General features: G+C 37.9%; 1 protein-coding gene across 3 annotated transcripts in view; it reads right to left on the bottom strand.

The window, feature by feature from the left end:
* Positions 1-20,025, bottom strand: part of OPHN1 (oligophrenin 1) — a 567,594-nt gene that overhangs the window by 502,521 nt on the left and 45,048 nt on the right. The window lies entirely within an intron of this gene.

Below are 20,025 nucleotides of genomic sequence, written 5' to 3'. Positions count from 1 at the left end.
ATTGACGGTCTTACTAGAGGTTAGGAGTTCGGGGAAAGGAGGACATACTGGTCAAAGATTACCAACTTCCAGATATAAGATGAATAAGTTCTGGGGCTCAAGTGGACAATGTGGTGATTATAATTAACAGCTCAGTTCAGTTCAGTTCAGTCACTCAGTCGTGTCCAACTCTTTGCGACCCCATGAACTGCAGCAGGCCAGGCCTCCCTGTCTATCACCAGTACAATATTAACTGTATAGTATAATTTACAGTACAGTATTATATATTGATAGTTGAAAGTTTTGAGAATAGTTCTTAAATGTCATCATCACATACCCAATAAAAGTATGTGATAAGACAAAGGTGTTAACTAACCTTATTGCAGTAATAATTTCACAATATATACACATATCTGGAGAAGGAAATGGCAACCCACTCCAATATTCTTGCTTGGAGAATCCTGTGGACAGAGGAGCCTGGTAGGCTGCTGTCCATGGGGTCACACAGAGTCAGACACGACTGAAGCGACTTAGCATGCATACATATACACATATCAAATCATCATGTTGTATACTCTAAACAGACACATATGTTATTAATACCTTAATAAAGTTGGGAGAAAAGACAGAAACAGTCCCTGACCTTGTATAATTTAGTGTCTAGAAGAGAAAGCAAATACATAAATATTAATATTAAGTAAGGTATCATTATAGTATGCACAAAAAATGTTAAAGAACATGGGGAAATGTTTATCATTTAAAGACACTGCATTAGTTTCCTAAATGTAACAAAGTACCAAACTGTTAATATTTTTAAATGACATGTTTATTCTCTTACAATTCTAGAGGACAGAAGTCCAGGAATTCAGTCATTCCATTTTTCATCTACTAACAGCTGTACTTATCCTTGGCTCCTTGTTGCATAACTGTACCACTGGTTTCCTTTACACATCACCTTCTCTCCTTCTCTTACCTTCTTGCAACCCCATCTTATAAGGATCCTTGTGACTACACTGAGTCCACCCAGATAATCCAGGATTATCTCCCTATCTCACAATCCTCACTTACATTACAAAAATCTTTTTAACCATGTGTGGCAGCATGTTCACAGATTCTGAAGATTAGGGTTTGGATATATTTGGAAAGCCATTTATTTTGTTTACTGCAAACATAATTATGAATAGAAAAAATGATAGAAGGAAATACACAAGGAACACTAACAGTTGTTCAGCTTGTATGGTTGATTATGATTAATATTTTATGCATTTCTCTTTTTCACAATTTCTAAAATTTCTACAAAGAGCATATATCACATTTTTAAAAACAGAGACTACAGATACATAAACAAAAAGCACAAGGGGTTTGCAGTAGTGTCTTTGTCCTTTGTCCTTTTGTCCTTTGTCCCTCAGCCTTCAGGTTTCTCTGTCCAAAAAACATTTATCATTAGCAATTTCTTATTCTTCTAGAAATAGGGTATACAAGAACATGTCTATGGTAGGCTGCATAAGTTCTCTCAAAGATGTTCATGTCCTAATCCCCAGAACCTATTATTATCTTATCTTACATTCCTAAATGGATTTCGCAGATGTGATTAATTCAATGATGTGGGGATAGGGCATTTATCACCAATTGTCTGGATAAGTCTAGATATAATCACAAAGGTCTTTATAAGAGGAAACCTGGAGTGTTAATGGGAGAGAAGGGAGCAATGTGACAATAGAAGTAGAGACTGGAGTGATGCTCTTTAAAAATGGAGGTAGGGGCCACAAGCCAAGGAATACAGGCAGCCTTAAAAGCTGAAAAAGGCAAAGAAGCAGAGCCTCCCCTCAGAGTCTCCAGAAGAATCCAGCCCTGCGTATGCCTTGATTGTAGCCCAGTGAAACTGATTTTGGACTTATAACCTCCAAAATTATAAGAGAATAAATTTGTGTTGTTTCAGTCCACTAAATTTGTGGTAATTTATTACACTGGCAATGAAGATCATCATTGCACATATATCTTTGGGCACATGTATGGAGATATTGTGTATAGTTATAGAATAAAATCAAAGAAGTAGAATTCTTGGGTTAAGGTATGTGCATTTTAAAATTTTGACTTAAACTTCAGAACTCCCTCCACAGAAGTTCTGCCAGTTTCTACTACAGCCATGTATGAAGAACACTCATTTCAGTTTTGACTTTATATGATGCTCTTTTGAGTTTCATGGTCTCAGAGATATCAATTTTTCGTTTTATTACTTCCTAATTTTATATCTTATTTTTAAAAGCCTTCCATACTCTAATTTTAAATACTCCCACTTTTTGTAGAAGTTTTATGGCCCTATAGTTTACATTTAATTATTTGATTTATCTGTAACTTACTTGGGTGTTAAGTATGAGGTATATGGAAATAACTCTTCTTCCTGAAGAAGGTGTCCCAACAACTTTGTTAAATAATTCATTTTTCCCTACTAATCTGCAACACCATCTTTATCAGATGTACCTGTACCACACTGTTTTAACTACTGCAGCTTAGTAGCATTTTACTTTTAATCTCCGCTGAAACGAATTTCCCCTAACTACTCCCTGTTTCCTAATTTCTCTGGGTTTTCAGGCCTGCTTGTTTTTATTATTATTGTTTTAGTTGTGGCATGTGAGATCTTCTAGTTGAGGCATGTGGGGTCTTTTAGTTGTAGCACACAAACTCTTAGTTGCAGAATGTGAGATCTAGTTCACCAACAAGAGATCAAACTTGGGGACCCCTGCGTTGGGAGTGTGGAATCTTAACCACTGGACCACCAGGGAAGTCCCAAGCTTCCCTGTTTTTACATATGACTTTTACAACCAGATTAACCAAAGAATGTATCTTTATTTGAACTAAGTTTAATTTATCCTACTCTTAGGTGAACTGATATTTTTATATTATCTTTCCATTTAAGAATATAAAGTGTCTTTCTATTAGTCTAAGTCTTCTTTAGTGTTCCTCACTAATACTTACTCTCCTTCATGTACAACTTGTATATTAGTTGTTTACTCTTAGGTATTTCTCTTTTCTGTTGCTAATTAAATGGGGTTTTTTCTTCCATTATATGTTCTGTTACTATTTTATATGAAGGCAATTTCAGGATGATTTCAGGATACTTGAGGAGTCTAGGGTCCTTCTTCGAAGGCATTTTACGTATTCAGACCAAGAGATTACTGAGGGTGGAGGTTGGCTGGTAGGACTCTCACCCATTCCTCCCTGAGACAGAACAAGGCAGGACTTCCCTGAATAGATAATAAGCATCAAGGCTGGGGAACCTAAATAAAGCCACATGCCTTCTTCTTATATCTAGGGCCTAAAACCTAGTTTGATGTTGCTAGGGAGTTCCTGACTCAATACTAATGAATACTCTTGTTTGCAGTTTGAGTCCCAGTCAGTAGCAACTGGTTAGAAAGTCATGAATTACTCCCCACCTTCTCAGAGATTACCCCCAGAGGTATGTGGCTGTCTCTAGACTGAAGGGCTCAGAGAGACTGCAAATAACTCGATCCTGTGGTTAATCTTCCTTGTGCGGCTAATAAAAACTATCTTCCCATGGTAAGTAGCTCTCACCTTGGGAGCAGTACCATGACTGCTAAGCAGGAGCTGTGTGGAAATAGCCTCCAGAACAGTTCAACATAATTTTTTTTTAATTCCCTCTCAGCCTGCAATGTAAGTTCTATTTAGATAAAATGGAACAACAGACTGGTTCCAAATAGGAAAAGGAGGATGTTAAGGCTGTATATTGTCACCCTACTTATTTAACTTATATGCAGAGTATATCATGAGAAATGCTGGGCTGGAGGAAGCACAAGCTGAAATCAAGATTACCAGGAGAAATATCAATAACCTCAGATATGCAGATGACACCACCCTTATGGCAGAAAGTGAAGAGTGAATATACAAGCAACTCCTGCAGCTCAATTCCAGAAAAATGAATGACCCAATCAAAAAATGGGTCAAAGAACTAAATAGACATTTCTCCAAAGAAGACATGCAGATGGCTAACAAACACATGAGAAGATGCTCAACATCACCCTTTATCACAGAAATGCAAATCAAAACCACAATGAGGTACCATTTCATGCCAGTCAGAATGGCTGCAATCCAAAAGTCTATAAGCAATAAATGCTGGAGAGGGTGTGGAGAAAAGGGAACCCTCTTACACTGCCGGTGGGAATGCAAACTAGTACAGCCACTATGGAGAACAGTGTGGAAATTCCTTAAAAAACTGGAAATAGAACTGCCTTATGACCTAGCAGTCCCACTGCTGGGCATACACACTGAGGAAACCAGAATTGAAAGAGACATGTGTACCCCAATATTCATCACAGCACTGTTTGTAATAGCCAGGACATGGAAGCAACCTAGATGTCCATCAGCAGATGAATGGATAAGAAAGCTGTGGTACATATACACAATGGAGTAGTACTCAGCCATTAAAAAGAATATATTTGAATCAGTTCTAATGAGGTGGATGAAACTGGAGCTGATTATACAGAGTGAAGTAAGCCAGAAAGAAAAATACCAATACAGTATACTAACACAAATATATGGAATTTAGAAAGATGGTAACGATAACCCTGTATGAGAGACAGCAAAAGAGACACAGATGTATAGAACAGACTTTTGGACTCTGTGGGAGAAGGAGAGGGTGGGATGATTTGGGAGAAGGGCATTGAAACATGTATAATATCATATAAGAAACAAATCACCAGTCTAGGTTTGATGCAGGATACAGGATGCTTGGGGCTGGTGCTCTGGGATGACCCAGAGGGATGGAATGGGGAGGGAGGTGGGAGGAGGGTTCAGGATTGGGAACACGTGTACACCCGTGGCAGATTCATGTTGATGTATGGCAAAACCAATACAATATTGAAAAGTAAAAAATAAATAATAATAATAATAATATTTCAAATAAAAAAAAGAAAGAAAGAAAAAGTTGGCTTAAAGCTCAACATTCAGAAAACTAAGATCATGGCATCTGGTCCCATCACTTCATGGGAAATAGATGGGGAAACAGTGAAAACAGCAGCTGACTTTATTTTTCTGGGCTCCAAAATCACTGCAGATGGTGACTGCAGCCATGAAATTAAAAGACGCTTATTCCTTGGAAGGAAAGTTATGACCAACCTGGACAGCATATTAAAAAGCAGAGACACTGCTTTGCCAACAAAGGTCCATCTAGTCAAGGCTATGGTTTTTCCAGTGGTCATATATGGATGTGAGAGTTGGACTATAAAGAAAGCTGAGTGCAGAAGAATTGATGCTTTTGAACTGTGGTGTTGGAGAAGACTCTTGATAGTCTCCTGGACTGTGAGGAGATCCAACCAGTCCATCCTAAAGGAGACCAGTCCTTGGTGTTCATTGGAAGGACTGATGTTGAAGCTGAAACTCCAATACTTTGGCCACCTGATGCAAAGAGCTGACTCATTTGAAAAGATCCTGATTCTGGGAAAGATTGAGGGCAGGAGAAGGGGATGACAGAAGAGATGGTTGGAGGGCAGAGGAGATGGTTGGATGGCATCACCAACTCAATGGACATGGGTTTGGGTGGACTCCAGGAGTTGGTGACAGACAGGGAGGCCTGGCGCGCTGCGGTTCATGGGGTCGCAAAGAGTTGGACACAACTGAGCGACTGAACTGAACTGATAGCAAGAATAACAACCTTTTCCTTCTTTGTTTTCTTTTTTGGTTGGTTGGTTGTTTTATTTGCTCCTGACTTCTAATTGGCTATAAACTAGGGACCACAGGTGTTTCCTAGAAGATTCCCAACAAGCTTACAAAACAGGCTTCCCCCAGTATCCCAGCCTCTTATCAGTGAAGCCAATTACATTTCACTGCAAACCTGCAGATTTTCAGGTAGCTGGATCAGTTTCCATACTGTGACCTCAACACAGCCCTAGGGCCTATTTCTTTTTTTTTTTTTAATTTTTACTTTCTTTTACTTTACAATACTGTATTGGTTTTGCCATACATCGACATGAATCCACCATGGCTGTACATGAGTTCCCAAACATGAAGCCTCCTCCCACCTCCCACCCCACACCATCCCTCTGGATCATCCCCGTGCACCAGCCCCAAGCATCCTGTATCCTGCATCAAACATAGACTGGCGATTTGTTTCTTACATGATAGTATACATGTTTCAATGCCATTCTCCCAAATCATCCCACCCTTTCCCTCTCCAATAGAGTCCAAAAGTCCACTCTACACATCTGTGTCTCCTTTGCTGTCTCACATACAGGCCTATTTCTTTTGGCTTTTTATTTTTCTGTTAGGTTAACTAGTTAACACGTTTTTCATTATCACCACCAGCTTTTTTTTTTTAGCACTGGCATATCTAACATTGTTCTTCCTTTCTACTTTTTTTACTTCTTCTCAGATCTGGCTCCTTCCTATTGCATCCTGTAACATTAACAAAAACAGAATTCCATGATTTTGTTTGAGGATTCAGGGGGAAGTGGGATTCAAAGAATGACTGAGAAGCAAGATGTTATCCAGACCAGAGCATGTGGAGGATAATTACCAGACTGGGACACAAGGTACTGCAAAGAAACCAGAGCTGATTTTGATCTTATGTTGCCTCCTGTCTTTTCTCTCCACCTCCATTTACTAGTTTTCATTTGCTATTATTCTTAGGAGACACTTTAATTGTTTTTCATGACCACATGTGTATACATTCTTCTCATGCTCTATACAGTAGGAGAAAGTGACCTTTCTCCCCCTGAGAGTGGGAGAGTTGGAGAGTGGCGTGTTGGAGAGTCCAACACCACAGTTCAAAGGTCACTTCAACAGTGCCCCAGCATTTGAATAATCTTTGGATGTTTTGGATTTTCATTTGCTGTTCCGTTAATTGATGTCAGCTATAGCTTTAACAACCCTACAGAATGGTTTCCAAAGATTTCAAGCCAAAACATTTTTCACTTGAAATTTTCAAACCCACAAAAATGTCTCCAACACTTTGACCATGCATTTAATGGCAGAAAAGAAACTACATAGGAACACAAGACTGCCAGGCTTGTAAAGAAATCACTTGCTGGATTTTGTCAAAGGCTTTTCCTGCATCTATTGAGATGATCATACGGTTTTTATCTCTCAATTTGTTAATATGGTGTATCACATTGATTGATTTGCATATATTGAAGAATCCCTGCATCCCTGGAATAAACCCAACTTGATCATGGTGTATGAGCTTTTCAATGTGTTGCTGAATTCTGTTTGCTAAAATTTTGTTGAAGATTTTTGCATCTATGTTCATCAGTAATATTGGCCTGTAGTCTTCTTTTGTGTTGTCTGGTTTTGGTATCAGGGTGATGGTGGCCACGTAGAATGAGTTTGGGAGTGTTCCTTCTGCAAATTTTTGAAAGAGTTTTAGAAGGATAGGTATTAGCTCTTTTTTAAATGTTTGATAGAATTCTCCTGTGAAGCCATCTGGCCCTGGACTTTTGCTTTTTGGGAGACTTTTGATCACAGTTTCAATTTCATTGCATGTAATTGGGTTGTTCATAATTTCTATTTCTTGCTAGTTCAGTCTTGGAAGATTGAACTTCTCTAAGAATCTGTCAATTTCTTCCAGGTTATCCATTTTATTACCATATAGTTGTTCATAATAGTCTATTATAATCCTTTGTATTCCTGCATTGCCTGTTGTAACCTCTCCTTTTTCATTTCTAATTTTGTTGATTTGATTATTCTCTTTTTTTCTTGATGAGTCTAGCTAAGTGTCAATTTTGTTTATCTTCTCAAAGAACCAGCTTTTAGTTTTATTAATCTTTACTATTGTTTCTTTCATTTCTTTTTATTTCTGCTTGGATCTTTATGATTTCTTTCCTTCTAATTTTGTGGGGTTTTTTGTTCTTCTTTTTTCCAGTTGTTTTAGGTGTAAAGTTAGGTTGCTTATTAAACGTTTTTCCTGTTTCTTGAGATAGGACTGTAATGCTATAAACTTCCCTCTTAGAACTACTTTTGCTGCATCCCATAGGTTTTGAGTTGTCATGTTTTCATTGTCATTTGTTTCTAGAAATTTTTTGATTTCCCTTTTGATTTCTTCAGTGACCTGTTGGTGATTTAGAAATGTATTGTTTAATCTCCATGTGTTTGTATTTCTTACACTTTTTTCTTGTAATTGATATCTGGTATCATAGCATTGTGGGCAGAAAAGATGCTTGATATGATTTCAATTTTCTTAAAGTTCCTGAGGTTTGATTTGTGACCCAAGACGTGGTCTATCCTGGAGAATGTTCCATGTTCACTTGAGAAAAAGGTGTATTCTTCTGCATTTGGATGGAATGTCCTGAAGATATCAGTGAGATCCAGCTAATCTAATGTATCATTTAAGACTTGTGCTTCCTTATTAATTTTCTGTTTTGATGAGGTATCCATTAGTGTGAGTGGGGTGTTAAAGTCTCCTACTACCATATGACCCAGCCATCTCACTCTTAGCCATATACCCCGAGGAAACCAAAACTGAAAAAGACACATGTATCCCATTGTTCATTGCAGTACTATTTACAATAGCTAGAACATGGAAGCAACCTAGATGCCCATCAACAGATGAATAGATAAAGAAGTTGTGGTATATATGCACAATGGAATAATACTCAGCCATAAAAAAGAATGCATTTGAGTCAGTTCTGATGAGGTGGATGAACCTAGAGCCTATTATACAGAGTGAAGTTTTTCAGTAAGCAAAAGATAAATATCATATACTAATGCATATATATGGAATCTAGAAAAATGGCACCAAAGAATTTATTTGCAGAGCAGCAATGGAGAAACAGACATAGAGAATAAACTTGTGGACATGGGGAGAGGGGAGGAGAGGGTGAGATGTATGTTGAAACTAACATGGAAACTTATATTACCATATGTAAAATAGATAGGCAATGGGAATTTGTTGTATGTCTCAGGAAACTCAAACAGAGGCTCTGTATCAACCTAGAGGGGTAGGATAGGGAGGGAGATGGGAGGCAGTTTCAAAAGGGAAGGGATATATGTATACCTATGGCTGATTCATGTTGAGGTTTGACTGAAAACAAAAAATTCTGTAAAGCAATTATCCTTCAATTAAAAAATAAATAAAATTTTTTTAAAAAAAGAAGACACCACTTGCTCTGGTACTCCTGCCTTAAATGAGGGTAACATTTACACAGAATCAGCAAGCTAAAGCACTGACCAAGAGGCAGTGTGCTTACTCAGACTGTGAGTTTTGAAGACTCTTCAATATATATAAATCAAACATCTAATCTTCCCTCAAACAACTGGTCCTCTCCAGGAATCCCTCATCTCATAGAATAGCCCTGCCATCCATCTAGAAACCAGGTAATCATCCATGATCTCTCTCTCTCCATCACTTTCCATATCTAATCCATCACCAAATCCCATTGATTTAAACTCACAAATATGTCTTTAACACACTTTTTTTTTCCATTTCTAGTCTAAGCCATCATCATCTCTCTACTGCAGCTACCACCTAATGCCCATCCTGAAGTAATTCTCCACAGTGCAGCCAGAGTAAGCTCAGAATATCAATCACATCACTTTAACATTCCTGCTTTAAAATGTTCTGATGGGTTCATACTGTATCTCCCTATCTGGCCTATAGGCTCTGAATGACCAGGCAACTACTCAATACCTTCCAACCATACTGCTCCTCTTTTAGTATCCTGAAGGGGGGAAAAAAGCAAGCTTAGAGTCTCTGCATTACTGTTCCCTATGCTGGGAATATTCTTCCTAATATCCTACCCAGATCTTTATGTTTGGTGCCTTATCATTCAGTTCTCAAATTAAATATCACCTCTTTTAAGAAGACTTTCGTGACCACACTACCAAAATAAGGCCTCCCTCTGTTATTCTCCCAGGCTTTGTTTATCCCCCTCACAATTTTATCATAACTTATAATCATTTTATTTGTCTGCTTACTTGTTTGCCTGCCTCTGGAATATAAATTCCCTGAAGGCAAAGACCATGTTAGTCTTGTTCACCACACTATCCAGTGCCTAGTATATAAAAGGTGGTTGCTAACTGCTTCTTAAGGACTTGAGTTCTGATTGAGCTGAACACTTCCTTATCCCTCTCGCCTGCCCTTCCTAAGCATCCTGAATTTGATTGTTGAGATATTCCTTTCATGAAGTTACTACCATGTGTGATAGATATTAGTGGGCTGTGCTGTGCTATACTCAGTCACTTCAGTCATGTCTGACTCTTTGTGACCCTATGGACTGTAGCCTGCCAAGTTCCTCTGTCCATGGGATTCTCCAGGCAAGAATACTGGAGTGGGTTGCCATGCCCTCCTCCAGCAGATCTTCCCTGCCCAAGGATCGAACCTGCATCTCCTGTACCTCCTGATTACAAGCATTCTTTACCCACTGAGTCAGCTGGGAAACCCTGGTAAATATTAGTGCTGCTCACCAAATATTGCTGATTCCTCTATCAAGGCATCTACTAGGGTTACACTTCCCCACCTCCCATAAAGGCAGCTATGGCCACGTGACTTACTTTAGCAAATGTAATATGACCAGAAGTGATATGTGTCATTTATAATAAAAGCTTTAAGAGCCACAAAGAAATCCCTCATGTTCTTTTTCCCCTTCCCCAGTGATCATGAAAGCATGTATAAAAATGAAGCACCATGAACCTCAGTCTGAGAATCTATGATAAGTAGAGTGCGCAGCCAAACCTCCAAGGACATGCATGATAATAAAAATATAAATAAATAAACCTTTGAGGAGATTTCTCAAGATAGTGGAGTAAGAGAATATGGAACTCACCTCCCTCCACAAACACATCAAAAGTACATCTACATGTGGAACAATTCTCACCGAAAACTAACTGGAAACTGGCAGAAGGACTCCTGTACAACCAAGGCTGTAAGAAAAATCTACACATAATCAGGTAGGAAGAGAAAAAAAGTGATCAAGTTGGCAACTCTGCTCTGTCTGGGGGGATCTTGGAGGAAAAGGGAGGAAAAGGTAGAGATACACCCTAGGGTGTGACTGAGCATCCCCGTCTTGTGGTCCTACACAGGGAAGATGGAGAGTCACTGGGACTACCAGAAGGGCTGTGGAAGACTGGACTCCACTTGTGAGGAGCATGCACACCACATTCCCACTTACTTAACAAGATAGCATAACACTGGATCTAAGACTGCAATGACTAAGCAAAAATCTCAGCTGTTGAAAGCAGAGGCGAGTCAGTACTGGGGCAGCATCTGGGTGGGGAGGCAGCCACCATTGTTGGCACATACTCAAACAGTGCTAACAATACCCCAGAACACTGGCTGTGGCCTGTCACCTCAGTTCATAACCCATTATATACCCAGAGTCCATGCAGGGCCTGCCTGCCTTGTGGTTTGGCTCTAAAACAGGGCAGGGATGACAGGAGTACAGTGGGTACAGTGATTGGCCATGAGGGACAAAGGGAACTTTGACTCAAGGCTGCATCTGAACAGAGTGAGAGGAACAACTGCCAGTGCCTGCACAGCAACACATCAGAGATATCTCAAAACTCTGTCTACAGACAACACAAGTGAAGAACCCACCTGGGTCCCCTTTGCTTCAGCACTACTCACTTTAGGGCTAAAGTTCCAGGGTTGAGACAGAAATAACACACTTAAAGGAAACAGATCCCACTCAGGACTGGCCCTTAGGACTACTGCTCCAGCAACCTGGGATTATAGTGCACTCCCACTAGGGTGGTAATGGCCACTGAGAAGAGGGGAAGTAACACTTCACACCGAAATCCAGCTATAGTCCCTCTAACTTCAGCCCCATACCCTACAAAGGTGATAGCTGTCAGCACAACCTGAAGAAAAACGTGACTTGTGTCCTCATCAAATACAGCTCTCCCACCACAGGCACTAGCAAGTGCAGTCTGCATAGGGATGCTCCCACCTAAGGGCAAACCATCAAGACCACAATAAATAACTCCTTCACCTGAATTCATTGGTTACAAGAATACCTACCTTGGAAAAAAGTGAAAACAACATAACAACTTTAAGATAATTGTATTGAAAGAGTTACTCAATTCACCTAAGGGTAACAATGTTTTCTGTGAGCCAGGTATTGTACTAAGTGGCATGAGATATACAAAGATTAGTCAGAACTAATGCCTCTCTCATGAAGGTAGGGAATATATCACAAATATGACTAATAAGATAGACGGCTATATAAACAACATATAAGTCACAATCAAGTGGGGAGTGGTAATTCTAACTCAGAAGGTGGTATTTGGGACTGGTCTACAAAGACTCGAAATAAACTTGGAGCAATTAAAAAAAAAAAAACTAAAGAAAACAACTCTGGTTGTGCAAATAAACTGAAAACTGGATAGTCCCAAGGTTGCAGGCCTCATATTGTTTAATAACATGAAGATTATTAAGAAACATCTCTTGTCTTCCAAAGACAGCATCCAATGTAGCAGTGAAGATGAGCGTATAAATATCTAACATCAAAGCTTACACAAGCAACGTGTGACACAGATAATTCAAATGAGGAAGAAATCATATTCAATTGAGAGTACCTGGGAGGAATACAAGGTGAGATTTGAGATGGGCCTTGCAAGATGGAAGGATTACAACAAACAGAGATGGATGGAGGTAACAGCATTCCAGGAAAAATAAATGGCTTGAGTAAAAAGGACTGAAGTGAAACAAAGCTGAGCACAGTTTTGGAGAACACTGAGGAATCCAATTTAGCTTGGAAGCAAAGGATAGAAATGGAAGTGGCAGAAAACAAGACGGAGAAAGACAGCTGAGTGCATAATCTGGAAATTCCTGAAGGTCAGGCTGAATATTCCTTTTAAAAAAAACAGATGTTCACAGAATGGTAAGCCACTTAGCCTACCTACATAGGAAGAGGTATGATGGATGCTTTGGTTTGGAATACTTCATCTGGAATTAGTAAAGGATGAACTAAATGAAAAAGAGAGGAACAGCTGGGGAACAGTTTTTGCTCAGGCAAAAAGAAAAAGGGTTGGTCGAAATGCGGTGTGAGGGGAAAGGAGAAAGAAAGGTAGAGCGATATACAAAAGACATTGCTGGAGGTAAATTTCCCAGGCTTTGCCATTTATTGGATGTGAGGTTCTTGGCACAAAGAAAGAGAAGCTGTCTTTGAGGTTTCAAGTCTGGCCAACTCACAAAATTGGGGACGCCATGAATCAAATAAAGAAGTCAGCAGGATGTGGGGAAAATGCAGAGCTGGGTTTGACTCAAAACAAAGACAAAGTAAATGCTGACTAAATGTCAGCATAAATCAAAACATTAAAGCCCAAGTATAAATAATCCTGTTGCATATCTTATTTTGACAGGTATCGTGATCTGTTCTCTTCAAACTGCCCAATAAGAGTTATAGATAGTGCTATACCAAGAACTACAGACCAAAGAAATAAGCCCTGATAAGATATTCAGATGAGTTCTTATAAAATCAAGTTTTCAAATAATTCCACACAATTTCATAATGAAAAGGACCAAGACAGGTTCAACATATAGCCAGGAGGGTTTTTTTTTTTTTTTTGGTATTATGGTTATGGTTTTCTTGTCCACTTTTAAAGAAATGTAATTGATATGCAGCACTGTATAAGCTAAATGGTACAGCATAATGATTTGACTTATACATCATGAAATGATAACCATAATAAGTTTAATGACTATCAATCATTTCATATAGATAGAAAATTAAAATGGAAAAAAGTATTTCTCCTTGTAATAATTATTTGGATTTACTAACTGATTTACTCTTTGTTCAATTCTTCTGTCCATTTTTAATTGGGTTGTTTGTTTTCTAATGTTGAATTATATAACGTTTTTGTATATGTTGGATGCTAACCTATTGTCAAATATACCATCTGAAAGTATGATTTGAGCCCTCTCTCTTTTTCCTTAATAAGTCTGATTAAATACTTTCAATTTTACCTTTCAAAGAGCAAGCTCTTAGTTTCATTGACCTTACCTTTTTTTTTTTTTTAGTCTCTATTTCATTTTTTTTCTGCTGTGATCTTATTATTTATTTCCTTCCACTAATTTTGGGTTTCCTTTGTTCTTCTTTTTCTAGCTCCTTTAGATGTAACTTTAGGTTTTTTATTTGAATTTTCTCTTCTTTTCTGAGTTAGGCTTCTATCATCATAAACTTTCCTTTCAGAGCTGATTTTGCTGCATCCCATAGATGTTGGATCATTGTGTTTTTGTCTACATTTATTTTTTATTTCTTCTTTGATTTTTTCGGTGACCCACTGGATGTTTAATAGCATATATTTTAGCCTCGAAGTTTGTATTTTTGCAAGTTTTTTCTTATAATTGATTTCTAGTCTCACAGCATTGGGTTCAGAAAAGATGTTTGATATAATTTCAATCTCTTAAATGTACTGAGCCCTGTTTTGTGGCCTAGCATGTGATCTACCCTTGAGAAAGTTCAATGTGCACTTGAAAAGAATGTGCGTTCTGCTGCTGTGGGATGGAATATTATGTGTGTCTGTGTGTATGTGCATTCCATCTCATCTAGTGTATCATTTAAGGCCAGTACTTCCCTACTGATTTTCTATCTGTTTGATCTGTCCATTGATGTAAGTGGAATATTAAAGTCCACTACTATTATTGTTATTCTTATTTTCTCCCTTTATATCTACTAATATCTGCTCTATGCATTTAAGTGCTCCTATATTGGGTGCACATATATTTACAATTGTTATATCTTCTTAGATTGATCATTTTAGAGTTATATAATGACCCTCTTTGTCTCTTGTTACAGTCTTTGTTTAAAAGTTCATTTGTCTTATATAAGTAATGGTATCCCAACATTCTTTTAGTTTTCATTTACATGGAATGTCTTTTCCATCTCTTTACTTTAATCTGTATGTATCTTGGCCCTGAAGTGAGTCTCTTGCAGGCAGCATATAGATGGGTCTTGCTTTTTTATCCATTCAGCCACTCTATTTTTAAAAAAAGTTTTATTTTATGTTACTGTATAGAGAAATAACAATGCTGTGATCATCTCAGGTGCCGAGCAAAGGTACTCAGCCATACATATACATGTATCTTTTCTTCCTCAAACTCCCTTCCCAACCAGGCTGCCACATAACACTTAGCAGAGTTTCCTGTGCTGTACAGTAGGTCATTGCTGGTTACCCATTTAAAATATAGCAGTGAATACATGTCTTTTGATTATAGCATTTAGTCTATTTACATTTAAAGCAAATATTGATAGGTATGTATTCATTGTCATTTTATTGTGTTTGAGGATTATTTTGATACTTTTTTGTTCCTTTTTTCTTCTTTCACTCTCTTCCCTTGTGATTTCATGTCTATCTTCAGGGTTATACTTAAAAGCCTTATTCTTTTTGTGTATATGTATCTACTATAAATTTTTGGTTTGTGATTACCATAAGGTTTACATATACCAATCTATATATATGTGATTAAGTTGCTGATCTCTTAAGTTTTAATGCATTTTAATAACCCTACATTTTTATAACCTTCAACCATATTTAATATTTTTGACATTATATTTTACATCTTTCTGTTTTATAAATCCCTTAACTTCTTATTGTGGATATAGATGACTTTACCAATTTTGTCTTTTAACCTTCCTTCTACCTTTACAAGTGATTGATGTCCTACATTTACTGTATATTTGCCTTTACCAATGAGATTTTTCCTTTTATAATTTTCATATTTCTAGTTGTGGCCTTTTCATTTCTACTTAGAAAAATTTCTTTCACATTTCTTATAAAGCTGCTTTTATGGTACTGGCCTTTTAAAATGTTAGCTTGCCTGTAAAATCCTTGATTTTTCAAAAGTGAATGAAAACCTTGCCAGGTACATATTCTTGGTTGTATGTTTTTTCTCTCATCACTTACATATATCATACCACTCACTTCTGAATATGGCCAGCAGTTTTTAAACTTTGGGAATTGAACTCTATAGACTTATTCCCTGAGAAAAACATACATTAGCACTTACTCACACATTAAAATATAAAACTGAAAGGAATTTCCACAAAACTCTACAAAGAGTTATACAGAAGTATTTGAAATAAAAATCTAACATGTCAATGTATGGCAAAACCAATACAGAATTGTAAAGTAAAATAAAAAATTTAATTTAATTAAATTTAATTTAAAAAAAAATCTAACCTTTTGATAGCCTGCCTAGAACAAATGATAACTTCCTAGAAGACAGAACTTTAACAGGCCAGCATGAAGTGGGTGAACTGGAAAGATGATGAAGGAAACAAAGCCTAGGACAGAGAATTAAGACACAATTCCAGCTGCCAACTGTTCCTGTGTGCTGAATAGGAAAAGGAGAACAATGCCAAATATTTTAAGTTTGCAGACTCCAATAGGACACCTTATTCAGGAATCTGTAAGTCAGAGGTCTCATGTTAGAAGCTTTCACACTACTGCATCAGAGCCCAGTTTAAAAGAAAAAAAAAAAAACACAGTCAAATGCCTTTAACTTTAACACAATAGATTACTGAGATGATCCTTATGGAAAGAGGAAAAGGCACCAAATAAAATGGAAACCAAATTTTAAAAATTCAAATCAGGGAGAAACAACTCCTGATAGGAAATATCCTAGAGAAAATGATAGTGTTTATTATTACAATTGAAATATAAAAATAATTTGCTTTTTTAAAAAACTGTCACTCATCTCTACAGATCAGCAATCATTTTGCATGAGTGCAAGAGCGTGTTCTATTCAGAGAATTTTATGTTGAAATGATATCTACTTTAAATCTGTAAAAATCTAAAGAGAGACTCGGTGCTCAGCAGCTAAATAAAAAAACCAATTGTGCCTTTTAACTCCAAAATGGAAAACTCACTATCACTGAAAGAGCTGTGCCAATTGGCAGCTTCCTCATATATGCCCTCTATGCATTCCCAGGCTCAAGAGCACAATGCAAAGGAGAAGTAATAAGTCTCAACTGAAGCAGCATTCTGACCACTATGACATCAGGAACTGTGCCAGAAACAATGCCTGATTAGTAGAGCATTTCTTGAGCAAAGGATACAGCTGTACCACATAGGATCAAGGAAAATTCTAAAAAAGAAGTGCCATAATCACATCTCAAGAACACTGGAGGGATGGCACAAACATCTTCATTGGGTCTAGGTGGTAGGTGAGGTTCCAGAGAGGAACCTCAAGCAACCTGAGATGAGTACAAAGTAAAGTGTGCCCATGTTCCCATTATTATCTTTTTTTTTTAATTTATTTTTTATTTTACTTTACAATTCTGTATTGGTTTTGCCATACGTACATCATTCATCCAAGAAATGTTTCATAAAGTTTTAGGAGAAAATGGGCTAAGGGAAGCAACAAAGTATTATATAAAGAGTAATAATCCAGTGAGAAATAAAAGCAATTCATAATCTTAGACTAGAACCTAGACAAACAGCCATAAAGGTCAATATTAGAACATTAGTGAAATTTGAGTATGGACTTTATATTAGATAGTAGTAGTATATCAGTGTTAAATATCCTGATTTTAATAGATATACTGTGGGTTTTTAATAAATGTCCTTAGTTTGATAAATAAGTGTCTCAGTGTGTTTCTCTTTGGGTTTATCCCAATAGGACTCTCTGCTCATCCTGGACTTTGACTATTTCCTTTCCCATGTTAGGAAAGTTTTTGACTATAATCTCTTCAAATATTCTCTCAAACCCTTTCTCTTTCTTTTCTTCTGGGATCCTTATAATTCAACTGTTGGTGTGTTTAATATTGTCCTTAGAGGTCTCTAAGACTGTCCTCAGTTCTTTTCATTATTTTTTTCTTTATTCTGCTCTTCAGCAGTTATTTCCACCGTTCTATCTTCCAGCTCACTTATCTGTTCTTCTGCCCCAGTTATTCTGCTATTGATTCCTTCTAGAATATTTTTAATTTCACTAATTGTGTGTTTTTCATCACTGTTTGTTCATTATTTCTTCCAGGTCCTTGATAAATATGTTAAATATTTCCTGCATTTTCTCCATTCTATTTTCAAGATTTTAGATGATCTTTACTGTCATTACCCTGAATTCTTATTCAGGTAATTTGCCTATTTCCTCTTCATTTATTTGGTCTTGTTAGTTTTTACCCTGTTCTTTCATCTGCATCATATTTCTCTGACTTTTCATTTTTACTTACTATGTGTGAGGTATCTTTTCACCAGGCTGTAGAGTTGTAGTTCTTGTTTCTGGCCTCTGCCCCTAGTGGGTGAGTGTGTTTCAATGGCTTGTGTAGGTTCATGTTGAGAGGAACTTTTTTCTGCATTCTGGTGGGTGAAAGTGAGTTTTTTCTATCTGATGGGCAGAGCCCTATGACATGCTGTGTTTTGGGGTATCTGGATAGTCTGTCTGCTTGCTGATGGTTGGGTTTGTGTTGCTGTCTTGTTTGTTGTTTGAGTGAGGCATCCAGTGCTGAGTGCTGCTGGCAGGTGGGTAGTGCTGGGTCTTAGATCTGGATGGAGGCCTTCATGGGAGTTCTCACTGATCGTTACCCACTGGGGTCAGGAATTCTCTGACAGTCTAGAGTTCTGGACTCAGTGCACCCACACCAGAGGCTCAGGCCCAACTTCTGGTCAGGGAACGAAGACCCCCCCAGCCGTTTGTCATTTCAATAAAAAAGATTTTTAAAAAAAATACCAAAAAACACAAAAAAACAAAACCCAGAGAAATGGTAAAAACAAAATCAGACAAACAGAAACAAAAATGAAGGAACATACACACACAAAAGAAACCAAAACAGACAGAAAGAAAACAAATTACAAGAGAGCAACCTGGAGAACAAATAAAACCAAAAATGAAATCAACCGATTCAGCACAAATCTTACTAAAGCAGAAATTAGAAATCAAAACCTAACCAGAGTACCAGCTGAGGAATAAAGCAAACGAGACAAACAGACAAAAATGGTAAAAAAAAAAAAAAAAGAAAAAGAAAAGAAAAGTTAAAATAGAAGTATATTTTTTAAAGATATATATTATATATATAAAATATATATTTAAAAGACACAGAACAGCAGAAAGCCAAAGTTGTAGAAATATATAAAGAAAATCAAAAGTATGATTTTTTAAAAAAATCTCAAAAGCCTAAATAATAATAATAAAAACAACCACAACAACAGAGGAAAAAGAGAAAAAAATAAAAACAGAGCCAATAACAGAATGAATCAAAAAAACTAATACATATTTTCCTAGGGTCCCAGCTTTCAATACCCCTGCTCCTGTGGTAAGCCATAGCCCGCCTCTGTCTCCCTAGGAGTCCTTCCAGTGCTGGGGAGGGCTGGTCTCCAGGCATGGGGACAGCTCAGACTCTAATCTGGCCCTACTTCCACATGTGTTTGCCTCCAATATCCACAGCTTCCAGAGCTGGAGTGTTTTCTTTTGAGGAACACTCATCGTCCTTTCATATATTCTAGATACAGTCTACTTAGTTAATCATGTGGATTTAATCTGCAGCTTGTGCAGCTGATAGAAAAGTTTTCAATCCCCTTCCTTAGTTGCTCCACCTCTGAAGCTCATTGTGGTTTTATCTCCACCTCTGTGTGTGGGCCACCCACAGGAGTCTGCTCCAAGAGGATACCCTGGAGAACTTGGGTCTGTTTCAGTGAAGGTATAGCAACGAGGTGGCATGCCTGCTTGAACTGCAGAGAACTCAGCAGGGCCAGATGCACGGGAAGCCAGTGGCCATAGGAACAAGAGATATGACTCTATTAGGAGCCTTTTCTAGCCTCCAGCAGCAGGCACTCAAAGGGCTTCCCTTGCTGGGTTCCTTCTCTATTTCGCAGCTACTGGTGCCTCCATGTAGACAGAAAGAGGCTATAGTGGTGGATCTACCCCTTGCATATGACTCAGAAGTAGCTCCCTGCTTCCATGGCTACCCAGTTTCTCTCCAAAGGCATTCCCTGTTGCGGATTTCCTCCCTCCAGTTCCCTCAAGCCATCTCCCCATGGTCAACAGCAGTCTGCCCCAGGATTTCTCTCCAAACCCCACGCTCCAGCTTCCAGCCCCTGCGTACATCAGTAGACCTGCAACCTTGTCCGAGGTGTGTAGGACCATGGCACAGATTATCTGTG

This window comes from Oryx dammah, unplaced genomic scaffold (genome assembly GCF_014754425.2).
Source record: "Oryx dammah isolate SB20612 unplaced genomic scaffold, SCBI_Odam_1.1 HiC_scaffold_23, whole genome shotgun sequence".
Taxonomy (NCBI): domain Eukaryota; kingdom Metazoa; phylum Chordata; class Mammalia; order Artiodactyla; family Bovidae; genus Oryx; species Oryx dammah.
The sequence above is the reverse complement of the archived record's forward strand: the minus strand, read 5'-3'. Positions and strand labels throughout refer to the sequence as shown.